Here is a 19,791-nt window from a genome sequence, read left to right on the forward strand (position 1 = left end):
TATGGTATAGTGAAAAGAGCAGGGGCTTAGGCCTGTTTTTAGAACCCTGACTCCATCACATGGGTACTTTTATGACCTGAGGTGGATCATTTGACATTTCTGAGCCTTTGTTTCTTTAATTGTAAAATACGTATAATTTTCATCCTACTGTTCAGGTTTCCATGAGGATTAGGAAGTACTTGACAAATGGTGGCTATTATTAATTATTGAATGCAGCATTGAATTTATTTGCTTAAAATCTTTTAGCATTATGCTAGACTACTTCCATTTGCCTTGATTGGTGGTCTATGCTAAAGCAGGATCATAAAAGCAGTTTGTTAGGACAGTGCCACCACACCTATCATGTAATGTTTTCTTCTGCATTCTCTGAAAAATCACCTCCATCTACTTGATTACTCTGCTCTTATTCCAAATAGTACTGCAGCATCAGCAGAAGCTTTTGAATAGTTGTTCCTCTAAATGGAATGTCCCTTACTCTTGCCAGGATAAACAAAGTGTTAAATAAGTACTCAATACTTATTGCATTTTATTTTAATCAAAGAAGCAATGATAGAATTTGAGGGCTCCTGGCTGGAGCAGAGACAGAGCAGTCTAGCACTCTTTATTCTGCTTTGTTCCATTTGCCTATTATTCTTTGTCTCTTATTAGGGTATATTTTGGTAATTTCCTTGGAGTAGGATGCCAAGCTATTTGTTCTAACACATCACTAAACCTATGAAGAAATATGAGTACCTAGAAGTAACTTGGGGTTACTTTACTTGGATCCAATTTACCAAAGTACTCAAATGGAAACTCGAGAGGAAAGGAAACTTACCTTCCAATAACTTGAAGATTTCTTCCTTCTTTCTGTCTCTGACTTACCATTACATATGCTATCACAGATGTTATCTGACAAACTTTTGCTGAACACTAACCTTTAAGTTTAAGCAAGTAAGAATTGCTGAAGGAACTTTATTACCAGTATTTGTGTAACTCTGGATGAACTGTTAGTTTTTGGTAAATAGAGATAAAAAGTTTCAAAATTTAACTTAGGGGCCCTGGCCGGTTGGCTCAGCAGTAGAGCGTCGGCCTGGCGTGCGGGGGACCCGGGGTTCGATTCCCGGCCAGAGCACATAGGAGAGGCGCCCATTTGCTTCTCCACCCCCTTTCCTTCTCTGTCTCTCTTCTCCTCCCGCAGCCAGCCAGGGCTCCATTGGAGCAAGGATGGCCCGGGCGCTGGGGATGGCTCCTTGGCCTCTGCCCCAGGTGCTAGAGTGGCTCTGGTCGCGGCAGAACGATGCCCCGGAGGGGCAGAGCATCGCCCCCTGGTGGGCAGAGCGTTGCCCCTGGTGGGCGTGCCGGGTGGATCCCGGTTGGGCGCATGCGGGAGTCTGTCTGTCTCTCCCCGTTTCCAGCTTCAGAAAAAAAAAAATTAACTTAGGGATGAAGATTGTGAGGCCCAAGGCCTAAATACCAAAACAACAATAACAATACCAGAACATCAAAAAAAAATTTTTCCCCCACTTATTTTAATATGAAAAATAAAAAATTCAAGGAGGAACAGTGCAAGCAAATACCATAGTGTTACCTACTCATGGGAAGTTATTAATGGTCTGCAAACACAAATATGTTGTTTATCTATTGTATGCCTTATAGGGATGAGTGTGGATAGAAAGCACACATGTGATTGAAGGTAAAAGAAAATACAATAAAAATCTATTTTTTTTTTTTTTTTTTGTATTTTCTGTAGTTGGAAACGGGGAGGCAGTCAGACAGACTCCTGCATGCGCCCGACCGGGATCCACCCAGCATGCCCACCAGGGGGCGATGCTCTGCCCATCTGGGGCATTGCTCTGTTGCAATCAGAGCCACTCTAGCGCCTGAGGCAGAGGCCATGGAGCCATCCTCAGCGCCCGGGCCTACTTTGCTCCAATGGAGCCTCGCTGCAGGAGGGGAAGAGAGAGACAGAGAGGAAAGAGAGGGGGAGGGGTGGAGAAGCCGATGGGCGCTTCTCCTGTGTACCCTGGCTGGGAATCGAACCCGGGACTCCTGCACGCCAGGCCTACGCTCTACCACTGAACCAACCGGCCAGGGCCTTAAAAATCTAATTTTAAATAGCCATGATAAAACAGCCATGTTAAGAAAGATAAAGAAGCCCTGGCTGGATACCTTGGTTGGTTAGAGCGTCGACCAGATGATACGCAGTAGTTTCAGATTTGGTCCCCGGTCGGGGAACATACAGAACAGGTTGATGTTTTTGTATTTCTCTCTCTCCATTCCTCTCTCTCTAAAAAATAAATAAATAAAATAAAACCAAAGTATAGTGTCTTTAACTTCCAAAAATTCTAGTTTCGGAGAGCTGAGCTCTCAGAAGTATACACACTTGTTGATAGAGTATATTACTCTGTCAAGTTCAGTTGAAATGGGAAGAATAGATGGAATTCAGGTGTTGTGTTGTGTGGATTTCCCCCAAAATTCCTCAGACTCTCCTGGACCAGGTGTTTAAGTTTATAGAGAAAGATCAACCCTCAGTGCCAAACTTCCTTCAAATTTTGAGGAAATCTGAAACAGTTGACATGTATGGAAATGTATGGAGTTCTGGTATTCATACTGCTTCTTCTGATAGTGGGAGTGACAACACCACTAACAGTAGGGTTTTATGAGTATTAATTAAGTTAATTTATGTTAAGTAATTAGAGCAGTCCTGGAACATGGTAATGATGATGCATGTGTTGGCTATTATTGTAGTTGTTGTTAGTGGGGCTCTCAGTATCTTCACTGCCAGATAGCAGGAGGGGTCTATGGATGGCTATCCCATAGAAATTTTCAGAAAAGGTGATTCTGGAATTGTGCTGAGTGAGATAGTAGCACAACAGCTACCAAATAGATTTAGAAAGATGGCATTTAATTTAGATTTCTCCCTTTTCCTAGCCACATGGCTTAAAACTTGTGTTTATGCCAAAAGAGATTGTCCTCACTCAAAATTAGCCTCAATGACCACACTACTTTAATTTTAATTTTTTTATTTCTTTTGAGAGAGAGAGAGAGAGAGAGAGAGAGAGAGAGAGAAGCATAAAGGGAGATGAGAAGCATCAATTTGTAGTTGTGGCACCTTAGTTGTTTATTGATTGCTTTCTCACATGTGCCTTGACCAGGGGCTCCAGCAGGGTAAGTGACTCCTTCCTTGCTCAAGCAAGCAACCTCAAAGTTTTGAACCTGGGACCTTAGCATCCCAGTTTGAAATTCTATCCACTGCACCACCCTCAGTCAGGCTGACCACACTATTTTTAAAAAATACAATGTGATCAATCAACTGTGAACACAACTTTAAATTATGCAAAGAAGAAAATATGCTAGAACATTAGCAATCTTCTCTGAAAGAGAGTCTTTCTCACTGTCATTTAATTTATTTACCCTTATTGTATAACTTTCTTTTTTCTTTCTTTTTTTACAATGAAACTGTTACCTTTTTTATTATTTTCTTTTTTTGTATTTTTCTGAAGCTGGAAATGGGGGGGGGGGCGGGTGGCCAGTCAGACAGACTCCCGCATGTGCCCAACCGGGATCCACCCGGCATGCCCACCAGGGGGTGATGCTCTGCCCATCTGGGGCATTGCTCTGTTGCAACCACAGTCATTCTAGCACCTGAGGCAGAGACCATGGAGCCATCCTCAGCACCCGGGCCAACTTTGCTCCAATGGAGCCTTGGCTGCGGGAGGCGAAGAGAGAGACAGAGAGGAAGGAGAGGAGGAGGGACGGAGAAGCAGATGGGCACTTCTCCTGTGTGCCCTGGCTGGGAATCGAACCCGGGACTCCTGCACGCCAGGCCGACGCTCTACCACTGAGCCAACCAGCCAGGGCCAAAACCGTTACTTTTTTATTTTATTCAATTTAAAAAAATTTTATTAATATTTGGAGAGTAGAGAGAGAGAGAGTGAGAAAGAGGGGGGAGAAGCAGGAAGCATCTATTCATAGTAGTTGCCTTCTGTGTGTGCCTTGACTAGGCAAACCCAGGGATTCAAATCAGTGACTTCAGCATTCCAGGTCAACGCTTTATCCGCTGCACCAGCACAGGTCAGGCAAAACTACATTACTTTTATAATGAAAAAAAGCAACAGATTTTTATTTTTGAAAACCAAACAACTATAATCAAAGGTACAGCAAGATGTCCAACAAAATGTTATTTAAAACATTTTGCACTGTGTTTGTATTTGCCCAGGTTAAAAAAAAAGATAATATCCTTTTGAAGAGCTTTGTCCTGTGACACTGATGTGAACAGAGCCAGGTGGGCAGTGAGCAAACACAGCACTGAGTAGCATCCAATAACTAGGAAAGGACTCAGACACCCTAGTTCTGTCCCTGGCTTTGCTGGAGCCACTGAGTCTTAGTTTGTAAAGGTATGATTCTCACTGTTCATCAGAAGGGTTTCTGTTCATTGTATATGACCATAATATTATTCATATGAAAAATAGCTCCAGGCATAGAGCTATTATGTATTTTTATTTTATTTATAGAAATTCAAATTTGACTAAAAAAATAAGCAATCTATCTACACAGCTCAAAGTTAAAAGAAAAAAGAATACAGTGAAAAGTCTTCCTCCCTCTGCCTACTCTGCTGTTACCTAGTTTCCCTTCCCAGAGGCAAATATTGCTTTTAGTTGCCCATATATCCTCTACAGATGTTTTTTGCACATGCAAATAAATACAGATGTAATTTAAAAGTGATTGTTTAAGAAGAGTGATATCTTTGCCCTGGCGGGTTAGCTCAGTCAGTTAAGAGTGTCATCTAGAAACAACAAACTTTTAGGTTTGATCCTGGTCAGGGCACACGTGGGAAAAAGCCAATGAGTGTACACCACTGAGTGAAGCCGTGAATGAATGCTTTCTTTCCCCTTTTCCTCTCTCTGTCTCTCCGAAAAAAATAAAAAATCAAGCCCTGGCTAAATAGCTTGATTGGCCTGACCAGGTGATGGTGCAGTGGATAGAGCGTTGGACTGGGATGCAGAGGACCCAAGCTCGAAACCCTGAGGTCGCCAGCTTGAGCGTGGGCTCATCTGATTTGAGCAAGGCTCACCAGCTTGAGCCCAAGGTCACAGGCTTGAGCAAGGGGTCACTCTGTCTGCTGTGGCCCCTGGCCAAGGCACATATGAGAAAGCAATCAATGAACAACTAAGGTGCTGCAACAAAGAATTGATGCTTCTCATCTCTCTTCCTTCCTGTCTGTCTGTCCCTCTCTGTCTCTCTCTGTCTCTGTCACAAAAAAAAAAAAAAAGAAAAAAAATAGCTTGGTTGGTTGGAGCGTTGTCCCGAGCATGGAGGTTGCCGGCTCGATTCCCTGGTCAGGGCACAACAGGAACAGCTAGATGTTTCTTTTTAATTTTTTTTTTATATACAGGAACAGAGATAGACTCAGAGAGAGGGATAGCTAGGGACAGACAGACAGGAACGGAGAGAGATGAGAAGCATCAATCATCAGTTTTTCATTGCGACACCTTAGTTGTTCATTGATTGCTTTCTCATATGTGCCTTGACCACGGGCCTTCAGCAGACTGAGTAACCCCTTGCTCGAGCCAGTGACCTTGGGTCCAAGCTGGTGAGCTTTTGCTCAAGCCAGATGAGCCCGCACTCAAACTGGCGACCTCGGGGTCTCAAACCTAGGTCCTCCGCATCCCAGTCCGATGTTCTATCCATTGTGCCACCACCTGGTCAGGCTAGATGCTTCTGTCTCTCTCCCTGCCCCTGCCTCTCTCAAAATAAACAAACAAACAAACAAACAAACAAACAAACAATTAAATAAAATAAAGCTGTCTTAAGGAATTTGTGAGACTGAATTTGTCTTAACAGAAATATATTCTGGTTAAGTAACACTTTTTTTCTTAATGTTCCAAAAAACAGTGGACACAATCCATCATTCTATTAGCAATTATTGCGTTCCTACTATGTGTAAGGCACTGTGTTGGCTGCTGTCTGTCCTGTCAGCTTGCCTTTAAAATGTTTCCCATTTGTGCACCTTATCATTCAGATCTGTGTGCTCTGACATGACCAGGTTGGACCTACTGGAATGGAGCTCGCTTTCTTGCCGTGTTTTATTTCTTCAGAGCTTCAGTGATCTGTCATTTCTCACCAGATTTCTTTTGAGAGTGGCAGGAAATGCTGATATCATTCCCCAGGGAGAACAGGGATAAACTGGAACTATAAACTGGGCTGGCTGGCCACCCTGTTCCTAGCATTTACTGCTTCATACCAATTTGCATTCCAAGGAAAGGAACATTACTCTGTCCATTTATTTGTGTACTTGCAAGCTCCATGAAGCAGAAACTTTGCTTGTTTTGTGAACCCATCACCTAGAAGAGTCCTTGACGTGCAGCATGTAGGTTCTTAACACATATTTGCAGACTGAGTGAACGACCGCATCATGCCTCAGGTTCTGGGTGGAACTGAGCATCCTTTGGTTAGCATTGGGAAACTGAAAAGCCATAAAAGGCACATTTGCTCAGAATGTTTCCTCCCTCAAGATAGAAGCCAACTTTTTATATTAAGAATTTCCATCCCGTAGCATTTCCTGTAAAAAAAAAAAAAATCAGGCTGGCAGATATGTGGTTGAAGTGTCAACTGTTCTGTCACTTGGAAGAAGATCAAGGTGCTGTGGTTCCCAGGATAGTCCTGGTCTGGGAAGCAGACCAGTGTGACGAGAATGGTCGTAGCCTAGTACCATTTGGTGGTTGGTTAATCTGTAGGAAGCCTTTCTCCACGCAATGGAACAGCTGTGTCCATGTGACGCAGGCCACAGGAGACAAGGAAGAGCAACTTTAGAGCAGCCTGCCAGCTGAACGTAATCATCCCCCGCAGAGGCAGGGAGACCAGCGGGATACAAAGGAACAAGCACCTTTCTGTGTCTGGTGTAGACACACAAACACGCACACACACTGATTAGCAGAGTCCAAGGGCCATGGGAGTCAGTTCTGGCAGAGGAGGCTGATGCAATTCTCCATCTTACCTAAAACCAGACCAATCTTTTTAATCAGAGTGCGTAGGTTTTAGGGCTTAGGAGCTCAATTTAATTTTTCCTTTTCCTTTGCAAACAGAGAGGCCTGTGTCCTGTATTATGTTGATCTATGGGAGAATTCCTGTAGGAGGAAGAGGCTGAAACTCCGACCTAGGGTTGTTAAACAGAGCATTCATAATAAATGTGCCAATACCATGTCCGAAAGATTTGCATGTTTCTCTATCACAAGCATATTGTTCGCATTTTATTAGAGAAAAATATTCTGGTATGTTATCAGAATTATTATTATTATTATTATTATTATTGCAATGATCATAAGCCCCTTGATTTTATTGCAGGAACTAAGAACCAGAAAGGCGGAATAACTTGCCTTCCTTGATATGAATAGAGATAGGATCCTGTTTTTAGAACCTCCTCTAACTTTTGACTTAGATGTGTGCTTAAAAATCGGAAAAATAAAATAAAATAAAAAAACAGTTGGATGTGGTTGAGAACTGAGTAGTTCAAGCTGTGAAGCAATTTATGGCATATGTTTAACCAAACAAAATTATTTTCCCCTAGCTCATGCCATGCTGACAGCTTGCAAAAACTGTGCTCACCTTTCTTCTCTCTTCATAAAAAGGGGCTACAATTATTTTTAAACCTGGGATTTGAAGGGAGGAATATAGAGTATAAGTCTAGGTTGGCTGAATTTATTCAGGAATTTGTCAGACTGAATCTGAACATTCTGGAGTGTAAGTGAAACAAAAAGGAGGTCTTTAAGTTGATCTTTTTCTGTCTCTCCTTATCTATTTCTATCTTCAGTTGCATCCCAGGCTAGTCCTAGGATGAGTCCTAGTCATCTCTTTCCTTACTCTTACATCATGTAGTGGATGACTAAACTGATTACAGAGAGGTAACTTTAATGATCGTTCTTTTGCAAGATTGTTTAATAACAAAACAACTATAAGTGAAAACAAATACTAGTACAAAGGAAATCTCTATTCTATAGAGAGAAATGTTTGTTAAATTTCCACCAATGAGACACATATTTAAAAAGAAGCTGATATTGAGAAACATTTCTGATCATTCTTTGAAGTTTGGAGTAACAGGATATAACGTATATACTACCCCCTTTTTATTTAGGCCTCCAAATGAGATGTGAATGAATGTTATAAGTTCATATAACTCCAAGATAAACATTCAATGATATATTTCACTTTTTTTTTTTTACAGAGACAGAGAAAGAGTCATAGAGAGGGATAAACAGGGACAGACAGACAAGAACGGAGAGATGAGAAGCATCAATCATTAGGTTTTCATTGCACGTTGCAACATCTTAGTTGTTCATTGACTGCTTTCTCATATGTGCGTTGACTGCGGCCCTTCAGCAGACTGAGTAACCCCTTGCTTGAGCCAGCAACCTTGGGTCCAAGCTGGTGAGCTTTGCTCAAACCAGATGAGCCTGCGCTCAAGCTGGCGACCTTGGGGTCTCGAACCTGGTCCTCCACATCCCAGTCCAATGCTCTATCCACTGCACCACTGCCTGGGCAGACTCACTTTTTCTTTTTTGATAAAATAGAATAATAGAAAAAACTCATATAATAATTATATTTATGGGTTCTGCTGTTGAACAAAATGCTTTATAGGTAATTTCTAGGGACAAATCATTATTTTATGTAATGAAGAAACTTAAATACTGAGGTCTTTTTTTTTTTTTTTTGTATCTTTCTGAAGTTAGAAGTAGGGAGGCAGTCAGACAGACTCCCGCATGCACCCAACTGGTCTCTACCAGGCATGCCCTCCAAGGGGCGATGCTCTGCCCATCTGGGGCATTCCTCCGTTGTGACTGGAGCCAGGAGCTATTCTAGCACCTGAGGCGGAGGCCAAGGGTCTGTCCTCAGTGCCCAGACCAACTTTGCTCCAATGGAGCCTTGGCTGCAGGAGGGGAAGAGAGACATAGAGAGAAAGGAGAGGGGGAAGGGTGGAGAAGCAGATGGGCGCTTTCCCTGTGTGCCCTGACTGGGAACCAAACCCGGGACTTCCACATGCTGGACCAACACTGTACCACTGATCCAACCTGGCAGGGCCAAATACTGAGGTCTTAAAGTACAAAACTACAGAGGACTTTATATAGTGATGTGACTATACAATTTCACACAAAAATTGAGAAACTCTCCATGTCAATAATCCTATCTACAGGTCAGATGCTATCCGACTTATTTTGCAAAATCAATACAGTGCCTATTTGTAGCATTATTTTATTACATACAACCTTCTTGTTTTAGAATTAAAGAGTGCTATGTTTATGCAAGACCAGGAATGATTGGATTGCCTTTTCAAAAGCTTTCATTTTTATTCTTGTTGGAGACAGGTTTCATTACCTGCTGCCACTAGATGGTGCTTGTCATTGAACAAAAGTTCTTCCTTCCATCTTTCTGTTTTCTTTAGGCGCCTATTAGGACCTTGGATGAGATGAAAGAAACTTGATTGATATGCTAAGTAGTGGGTGGGTATTCTAGAAGGTCATTTAGCACAGAGAGTATTGATTGAAAAATAAATAAATCATTATCAGTAAATATTACTTATACTGTTTTTCTAATTCCATTAATTTTTTTCTGTTCATTCATCTTGTCACCAAGCTGTGTGAACCCCAAGACAAAAGAACAAGTAAATTTTCCTTTGGGCTCCTGAGAATCGAGGGACATAACTCAGATTTTAGAATCAGTGAAAAAAAAAGGTGTCAGGATTTATTGTCCTCACCAGGAATGGCATTAGTAAAGGTGACCACACGCAGAGTTAACAAGAAAAGTTAATCAATGACCTTTCAAAGGAAAAACACATGCATCTCAATTACTGGACAATAATCAATAGAAAAGAAAATGGAACATACTCTTTTAATTGTGGGATAGCAAACATCAAATAATGAGAATGATAACAGTGGTTGTTGGCTCTTTGCCAAAGACAGTGATTTTTCTCATTAATTTAAGGCACACACAAAACTTCACCCCATTAGTGCTCTAATTCCCTTCTTACTTCCCACCCTGTACACCAACCTTATACCACTTTCAGGGTAAAATTTTACCAGTATTGATAGTGAAATGCCTCCAGGGGTTACCTATTTATTTTGTGTGAAGGACAGTTTGACATATTTTTCAAGAGAATACTGGAAAGCATACATTTCTTGGACTTTTCTTTTCCCAAACATTCTCCACTGCTGACCATTCATGGCTGGTTCATGATTATAATGAGAAATTGCTAGCTATGTTGAAATACATAATCCACAGTGTGGAAAAACTGCTGAACAGCAGTAGCAAGTTCTTAATACAAAAGTGGCTTCCCTTTGCCTGTGAGCTTACTTTGGGGTTGCTGATTCTTGCAAACTGCGTGCTCAGGGACTGAAAGTTAATTTAACATTAGTCTAAAGACAAAATATAACTATGTAGGCAAAAGCTTTAAAGTTACATTTATTTTTAAAATTAATTTATTTTTAAAATTTTATTTGACTTTAGAGAGAGAAGGGAGAGACAAAGAGAGAAACATCGATTTGTTGTTCCATTTATTTATGCATTCATTGGCTTTACAGCTACATTTAAAAAATCTTCTGTTTTGAATTTTTCATGTCACTGCAATGAGTCATGTAAAATGTGTGAACATACGTGTTAGCCAGATGTAACTACAAACATGGAATTAATACATTTAAATCTCAGACATCAGGCAGCTTCGGATGGTTCCCAGTGCCTTCTGAGTGTTAACCAAGGATTTTAAACATGCCAGCATTTAAAAAAGATACAAGCTTACACCTACTTCTCAAGCACTAGTGAGGTGCGATAATGGATCTCTTCCAGTTTTACAAACGGGGAAGAAAAGCCTCTCTCTCCTAATTATTTTCCACTAGTTTGTTGTTTTTTTTTTTTTAATTCTTGGAGGTCTTACTAGTTATAGCTTAGTACCGACTAAAGGTTTGGAACCAGGAGTAGTCAGTATGTGAAATTATTTCTCTTGGGCTTTATGTGTTTTGGTGGATATCTATCTATCTATCTATCTATCTATCTATCTACCTACCTACCTATCTATCTACCTACCTATCTATCTATCATCTATCTATAATATGTACCAATAAGAAATGCATCATATGCCATGAGGTTCATATTCATTAAATGGCTACTTTCTAGCAGTACTCAGAACATAGATGGTGCCTGTGTTGACTGTTCATGTGGTTTAATGGTTTACTTAACTGATGGTAATGGGGCTGGGTCATTGCTATTTTATTAGTATTATTTGCTTGGCAAAGAGTACTTAAACCTCCTTGATTAGCCTTAGGAAAATAACAAATGTAAATAAGCACTATATTCGCTCAAGAAACTCCCTCGGGTGGCTAAAGATGGTTCCCAAACTGCTCAAAGAAGACAGAAGCCATCAGTGACATAAACGAAGGACAAGGTTGAGAACCGTGTTCCTTCCAGACATCGTCCGCTAAAGGTGAACGATGACTTAATACTGTGTGCTGGCAGCCCTCTACCTAAGTTTTGTCAAGTAGCTTCAAGAGTGATTTGAGGCTGGGAAACGGGAGCAACTTCAGTTCTGCAGGAGAGCGTAAGCTCTGCCCAGCGGGGGACTCTGATGACCAGGACAGAACACCGGACCCAGCAGCGCGCTCCGTGTGGGAGAGAGAAGGAGCCGAGGGCGGCGAGGGCGGCCGCCGGGACCTGGGTCCCGGGCAGCGGGCACGGCGCGCAGAGCCCGAGCCCCGGCGGAGGCGGCGCGCCCGAGGCCCCTCCCCGTCGCCGTGGATGCCCGGGCTGCTGACGCCCAGCGGCCGCCCGGGCGGCGGGCGCGAGCGAGGGCAGGGCAGGGGGCCGGCCGAGGCCACTCGCGGCTTTAAATATGGATCGCAGGCTCGCGCTCGCGGCACAGCCTCGGCCCCGGCCGCCCGCTCCGGCTCCCCGCGCCCGGCTGGCCCCCGAGCGGCGCCCGGCCGCGCGCCCCGGCCGCAGGCTTCGTTCCCGGCAGGAGCCGCCGCGAGCCCCGTAGAGAGGCCGGCGCCGCGGACGGCGAAGTCGAGCGGCCGCGCTCGCGCTCCCCGCCGCGCCCCACGCGGCCGTGCGGCATCCCCCCCGCGCCGCCGCCCGTCCCGTCCCCGCGGGCCGTCCAGGTGCCGGTCCCGCCGGCTGCGGAGACGCGTCCGCCCCGGCGCCCTCGCCCGGAGCCCGCACCCACCCGGGCGGCAAAGTTGTGACTAGTTGGGGACGGGTGTCGCTCCCCGCCCGCTCCGCGCCCCGTGCCGACAACTTCCCGCGCTCCGGCCCCGCACCGTCCGGCCCCGCAGCGCCCACCCCGCGGACCCCGCGGACCCCGCGGACCCCGCCTCCAGCCCCGGCGGCGCGCCGGGCAGCGCTTCGGCGGCGGTGGCAGCGAAGGCGGCGGCGGCGGCGGCGGTGGCCGCTGCGGCCCCACACTCCGCCGCCAAACTGGAGGAGCGACGGAAGGCGGACCCCCGGAGGTGAGCGGCGCCCGGGCGGCGGGAGGGGCGGCGGGGCGCGGAGGGCGCGCGCAGGGGGCCGCGAGAAGTCACTTTGCGGGCTGGGCATCCCCCGGCCGCGCGCCGGCCAGGTGCGGGGGCTGCTTCCGCGGAAAAGTACTTTTTTTTCGTTCTTAGCGTTTAGAGTAGGAGTTTGGGTGGTCCTGGTTCTCCCCCTTTTGTAAAGCCCCCTTCGCAGAGCCCAGCGTGGTTGCCGGGACTGTGGGGCCAGTGCACGCGGCAGGCTGGGTTCGGGCGCAGTGACACGTGTGTCCCGTCCCTGTGCGCCTGGGTGGTCCCAGGGTGGCGGGGCACCTGCTGGAGGGGGAACCATCCCCAAGCCCACTAGCGAGGGAGGCTTGGGCACTTCGGTTGCCTCTGACCTCTGAGACGTCGGCTCCCACTTCACTTCCCGCTCCGAGATGGAGCACTCACATCTCTCCCTGGCACGTCGAAGTGTGTGTGTGTGTGTGTGTGTGTGTGTGTGTGTGTGATTCTCTGCTGGTGGCGCACACGCAATGATTTGCAATGGGTTTGCAAGGGGGAGGCAGAGGTTAAACTGGGATTTCTCTTGGCCAGCGACAGCGTAGCTCTTCCTCAGGTCCTGGGCAGCATGTGCGTCTTGGCAAGGACAAGTGATTTCTTTTTTCTTAAGTACATTTTACTCAACCTTTGCCAGTCCGTTAATAAGAGTCACCGAAGGAAGGCAGGAGTTGAGAACTGCATCATCAAACTGCAGCAAGCACCACAAGGAAAAAGTTATTAAAGAACAAAAGAAAAAAGAATAACCCCGAAGTGGACATGAAAGATGAAGGAAGCTGTTCTACCATCATAAAGCACCCCCCCCCCCCAGCTCCTTGTAAAACTTCTGTTTTTTCCACCCCTCATTCCTTCTCAAGGCCTTAGCTTCTCAGTGTAATTGCCTGCAGTAAGCTTTTTCCAGTCTTGACATTGAAGAGCAGTTAACTTGAGTTGACCCTCCCTAATTCTTTCCCCATTTCACTTCAGGGCAAGGGAAAGTTACTCCTAAAGGGAAATCATTATTCCTGGGTTGTACTAAACACACATTGTTCTAAATCCTGGAACAATTCCTTCCCTAAGAGACACTGCATTGTACTGTATTTCCCTTTTTCCTTGTATCTGGAACGTGTACCTGAATTAAAGTGTACAAATGCACATTAGGTTTTTTTAAAAAAATTATGATTTGAATAGATTCTTCAGTGCCCTTGGAACAGTATCTAGTAGCTTCTTGTAGACACTGTAATGTCTCTTGACAAGGTCTCTGGCTCAGAATTCTCCTTGTATCTGTCACATTAGCATTTAAATAATTTCCATGGTTGTTATAGCACTTTGAGGTTATTAGCAGAACATCAGTCCAAGGAAGCATGTCTGCTTATTTTTCTATAGCTTTAACAATTGGGAAAGAAAAACTTTTACTTTCATTTTAAAATCTAATGTGATGAGAACTTCTGTTCTCTTTGTATTAAATCTTTAAATTGAACAGTTTCAGCTTGATCCCAGAGTCTCTGGTATGATGACAGGGTGGGTAAGAGTAGGTTTACAGTTGTGAGTGCATGAAACATAGAGCTTATTCTTGTATTATTATTTATTAATTATTGTGTTATTTTCCATATGAACAACTGTCAACTTTGCCCCACCCTGGATATGGACTGAGAGAGGAATGTAATACTCTTTCTTGTAAACTGTTGAAGCATAGGACATTTATGAGTCAGTCGGGTGGGAGGAAGGGATAAGGTGGGATATTTTGATAGTTCCAGGTATGTCTATCTTCAGAAAACCAGGAGCCCCTCAACATTTTGTATGAGAATGTTTTCAAAGTAAGGTTTTTGGTATTATTTAATATTGGGTTCATTCTGGAGACTAAGATATATAAGGCACCCCAGCCAGTGAGGTTGCCAGTATGTACTCTTAGTAAGGATCTATCTCTTTTAGTTCATTTTGCCACCATAAAACCACTCTACATGTTTGAATGTTAGTGTAGTGTTATTATTTCAGTCTTTTATATGATTAGATACATTTACAACAATGTGTGAAAAGAATACAAGGACTCATATTTAGAGAAAAAATGTGATAGATATCAGATAACCTTTGGGACAATGTCCAGCAGGCTCTGCTGGTAATTTCATTTTTTATTGAGCTTTGGCAAGCACTATTTTCAGGTTTTGATCTCTTGTTCTGATAATAGAGATCTGGCCATAGCTTGCATCTTAAAGAAAAACACAAGGAAAGGAAATACATGTTAGCTGGTGAATCATGTAGATAATCAAGTTTCTTGGCTGCCTCTGAGGGCGCTGCAGGTTAGGACTACTATTGTTAGGGGCGAGAGTCCGGAGAGAATTTATTGCTACTTGAGTGTGGCAGTAATACACATCGTCTCCTTGTTTCCTGGGCTATCTTTGTGTTTATTTTTAATAACATGAAGGCAATCTAAGACTGCAGTGGATAGATACTAAGATTGGGAGTGGAAAGAACAAAACCGAGAAGAGAAAAATCTAATGGCAATTAGTTTCTAAGTAGTTTCTCCTTGATTGCTAATATGGAAGGAGTCAGGGGACATGATTTGAAGGGACAAAGGATGCTGTAAGCAGAACATGTCTCATTTCTTACTGTGGATGCTGTTTCTGAGGCTAACCTGTGATTTATGACATTTATGTATTTTGGGGAAGTCATTTAGCAAATGGATTATTTAGGAACAACCAGGAAATTAAGATTTCATAAAACAAGATATGGCTGCTTTTAGGATTTGGGGGGGAGGGTGTATAATATAGAAATTTTAAGGGAAGGAAGAATAATGTTTTTTTTACATATAAGGTGAGGGCTAAGTTGTATTCCAAATACATTTTGCCTTTCTCCCAATACCTAAATATTTGATATATTTGTGTCACAATATAGAAAATATACTGGTGTCCTTCTAACATGAAGATGCTATTTTATATCCTTTGTAGTAAGCGCTGCTATTTTTTTCAGCAGTGGAGATAAAGTCTCCTCACCTACCGTTTGACTCCGTTTTTTTCTCTGATGTACATTTATGTAGGTGCACAGACACGCAAACACACTACTCATTTGGAGGTGGGCGATTTTATTTTACCTAAAGCTATATTTATGACTGTCATAATGGTTTTGTGGCAATGACTTTTATTGGGTTTCTCTAGTCTCAGTAGTGCGATGGCATTTCAAATAAGGCATCGGAAAGACAGCCAGCCATGAATGGTGACAGATTTGTTCACCTGCCATGATAAAGAAGAGAGAAAGCTTTTTAGTATCCATCTTCTTTGGAAAGTTTATAATGTTATTCCCTCGGGATAAGGTCATACTTTGAATTATGGTATGTGTTCCAAAAAGATGATGGTAGGAGTAGTCATGGTGAAACATTGTAGGTGTGGAGTTATTTTCCTCTAAGCTGAAACCTCATCTTCCCTGCAAATTAAGTAGATGTGAGGGATTATTATGCTCGTTGAAGAGACGGGGAAACGAAGGCACAGGGAACTTTGTATGCTTTTCTTAAACAAAATGGGAAATTACTATTGGAGGTCGGAATGAACATTTTAGCTTTGAACTAATGATACTTGTAAAACTCATACTTTTTGGCGGACTTTTAAAATAAAAATTAATAAAAATAAAAAATGAGAAAAGAATATATTATCTTTAAAACTGATACATGTTCTATGTGTGACACAATTAGGAAAGTTGTTCATAATGTCTTGATAAGAAGTTAGCAATTTGCCTGACCTGTGGTGGTGCAGTGGATAAAGCGTCGACCTGGAAATGCTGAGGTCGCCGGTCAAAACCCTGGGCTTGCCTGGTCAAGGCACATATGGGAGTTGATGCTTCCAGCTCCCCCCCTTCTCTCTCTATGTCTCTCTCTCTCTCTCTCTCTCTCTCCCTCTCTCTCTCCTCTCTAAAAATGAATAAATAAAGTAAAATAAAAAAAAAGAAGTTAGCAATTTTTTTCTTATTTGTAAATATATTCATTGATTGATATTCCCCTTTGTACTATCTGTAGATAAAAAACCTGTGAGATCTGGAATTTTATGTTAGTTAATTTCAGTTTTGATCTGGAGATATAGTACTCCTTGTTAGGGCCCCGTAATCACTTCATCTATTTTGAACAACTATATTTGGCATATTCTTCAGTAAAAAAGTTTTGGGGCAGGCAGAATAGAGGGTAAAAAATAAGACACACATTAAAAAGGACTCATTTTACTCATAGGTGATCTTTCAGAATCTGTTTACCTGAATTTGTGTATAGTTTTAACACGATTGATAAGATTTCTAATCCCGTACCAAACATTAAACTGCAAATATAGTGGAAGATAGAAACGGCCTGACATTGGCAGCCACACGGACAACATTGAGAAGGCCCAGAGGACAGCCGGTAGTGAAGGCATGGGAAGACAGAGCGCTAACAGCGGAGGGAGGGTTAGAGCCAGCCTAGCAGTTGGACACTGTTTCGGTGCATCCTGAGAGCATTGCTTCCTTCCACTCCCTCCTCCCTCCACCCTTCTCCTTTCTTTCTGTTTTCTCTTCTTCACTCTTCATTATTATTATGATCATTAGTAGTATATATTTATTTTATTGATTTTTAGAGAGGGAGACAGAAATATTAATTTGTTCCACGTATTCATGCCATCATTGGTTGGTTCTTGTATGTGCCGTGACTGGTGATCACACCTGCAACATTCATATGTCAGGACGATGTTCTAACCAGCTTAGCTACCCAGCCAGGGCCTCCTTCTCTCTTTCTTGTCTAAGTTTTTATTGAAATATAACATGTATATAGAAGAGGACTGCACGTTACTAAATCATAAGTTGACAGCTTGTGGTGATTTACCTAAGTGAACAACACATCCATGTACAGCCCCAAGGCCAAGACGTAGACTGTCGTCAGTAACCAGCAGCCCCCTTGCTTTCCTCTGGAAGGTACCTTCTTTCCTGACTTCTGAGACTGTTGGCTACTTTTATTGATGATTGAACTTTCTGCCCAAATACATGCGATATGTCCTCATGTCTGACTTCTTTTGCTCATTATGTGTGTGATGTTCTTCTGTGTTCCTTGTGTAGCAACAGTTTGTTTATTCTCATTGCTTTATACAATATGTTTTATGAGTCTGCCACAATTTATCCATTTTGCTGTTGCTGGACATTTGGTTTGTTTCCAGTTTTGTGCTATTATGAATAGTGCTGCTATGAACATTCTTACATATATCTTTTGGTAAATGTGGGAATTTTGGTTGTGTGTTGTGAGTTGAACTGCTGGGCCAGTTTTAGTAGATAGAGCCTTCCTTCAAAAGTGATAGTAGCCTGACCAGGCGGTGGTGCAGTGGATAGAGCATCAGACTGGGATGCGGAAGGACCCAGGTTCGAAAAAAAAGCTCACCAGCTTGGACCCAAGGTCGCTGGCTCGAGCAAGGGGTTACTCGGTCTGCTGAAGGCCCGTGGTCAAGGCACGTATGAGAAAGCAATCAATGAACAACTAAGGTGTTGCAACGAAAAACTGATGATTGATGCTTCTCATTTCTCTCCGTTCCTGTCTGTCTGTCCCTATCTATCCCTCTCTCTGACTCTCTCTCTGTCCCTGTAAAAAAAGAAAAAAAAAAAAAGTGATACTAATTCACTGTCCTACCAGCCCTTATGGGAGTTTCAAATGCTCCATATCCTTACAAACAGCTTTTTAAAAAGCAGAGCATCTTGCCTGACCAGATGGAGGTGCAGTGGGTAGAGCATTAGCCTGGGATGCAGAGGACTCAGATTTGAAACTTCAAGGTCACCGGCTTGAGCATGGGCTCACCATAGTGAGCACGGGTCTCTGGCTTGAGTGTGGGATCATAGACGTGATCCCAGGGTCGCTGGCTTGAGCCCAAAGGTTGCTAGTTTGAAGCCAAGGTCTCTGCCTTGAGCCCAAGGTCACTGGCTTGAGCAAGGGGTCACTGGCTCAGCTGTAGCCCCCCTAGACAAGGCACATATGAAAAAGCAATCAATGAACAATTAAGGTGCTGCAACGAAGAAATGATGCTTCTCAACTCTTTCCATTCCTGTCTGTCTGTCCCTATCTGTCCCTTCTCTGTTTCTATGTCTTTCTGAGGGGGGGTGGTGGTGGTATATATATAATCGCTCAGTGACCAATGGAGATATGAATTTAGAAGATATGGGTTGGACCCAGTTTTCTCACTTGCTAGTTATTTGATTTGGAGAATTAAAAGAAATAATTTATGGGCCCTATCTGGGTAGCTAAGTGGGCGAGAGCATCATTGTGATAAGCCAAGCTTGTGGGTCAGTCCCCTGTCAGGGCACATATAAGAATCAACCAATGAATGTATAAATAAGTGAACAACAAACTGATGTTTTTCTCTCTCTCCCTTCTTCTCTCTCGCTCTAAAGTTAATGTTTTACAAAATTAAAAAAAATAATCAACTAATGAATGAATGCTTAAATAAGTGGAACAACAAATTGATGTTTCTCTTACCCCTCTCTAAAATCAATACATGTAAAAATATTTAAAGTTATCTATGTCTCTATTTTTTTTTCTTCTGAAATTGGAAACAGGGAGGCAGTCAGACAGACTCCCACATGTGTCCGACCGGGGTCCACCTGGCATGCCTACCAGGGGACGATGCTCTGCCCATCTGGGGTGTTGCTCTGTCGCAACCAGAGCCATTCTAGCACCTGAGGCAGAGACCATGGAGCCATCCTCAGCGCCCAGGCCAACTTTGTTCCATTGGAGCCTTGGCTGCAGGAGGGGAAGAGAGAGACAGAGAGGAAGGAGAGGGGGAGGGGTGGAGAAGCAGATGGGCGCTTCTCCTGTGTGCCCTGGCTGGGAATCGAACCTGGGACTCCTGCACGCCAGGCTGACGCTCCACCACTGAGCCAACTGGCCAGGGCCTCTATTTTTTTCTGTCATTAAAATAATTGTAAATCTTAATTCACAGAGGTGTTACGAGGACGGATGAGATGATATTTATGAAGCTTTGTTGTAAATGTCGTATTAGTTGTTATTGTATTCTACAACAGTCCTTATTCTTGAGTTGAACTGTGCCAGCATTGAAAACAGTATTCCTGACATATCAGTAAATGTTTGTTGGCTGAATGAATAAACACATTTAAACATCTTTCTTGATCTGTTACTCTGAGTGATTCAAACTATGTTTAAAATTTTTTCTCCCGAACTGTTGTTACTTTTTATTGGTAAGGCTGAATTGAGAATTTCTTAAACATCAGCTTGAAAAATTAAGTCTAAGAGCCCGCAGTTTGAGAACACATATTTCACTATATAACATTAAATTATTTA

The 19,791-nt window shown here is 43.2% G+C and overlaps 1 protein-coding gene across 5 annotated transcripts in view; it reads left to right on the plus strand.

Moving 5' to 3' along the window:
* The window catches only part of SLC4A4 (solute carrier family 4 member 4), a 392,384-nt gene that overhangs the window by 16,982 nt on the left and 355,611 nt on the right, over nucleotides 1-19,791 (plus strand). Inside the window, exon 1 of one of the 5 annotated variants that reach the window (XM_066386296.1) lies at nucleotides 12,349-12,467. The exons of the other annotated variants lie outside the window; for them this stretch is intronic. The gene's annotated coding sequence lies outside the window, so the exon portion shown is untranslated. Of the gene's footprint in view, nucleotides 1-12,348; nucleotides 12,468-19,791 lie in introns of those variants that run through there. 5 annotated transcript variants of the gene reach the window in all.

This window comes from Saccopteryx leptura, chromosome 5, assembly GCF_036850995.1.
Source record: "Saccopteryx leptura isolate mSacLep1 chromosome 5, mSacLep1_pri_phased_curated, whole genome shotgun sequence".
Lineage (NCBI taxonomy): Eukaryota > Metazoa > Chordata > Mammalia > Chiroptera > Emballonuridae > Saccopteryx > Saccopteryx leptura.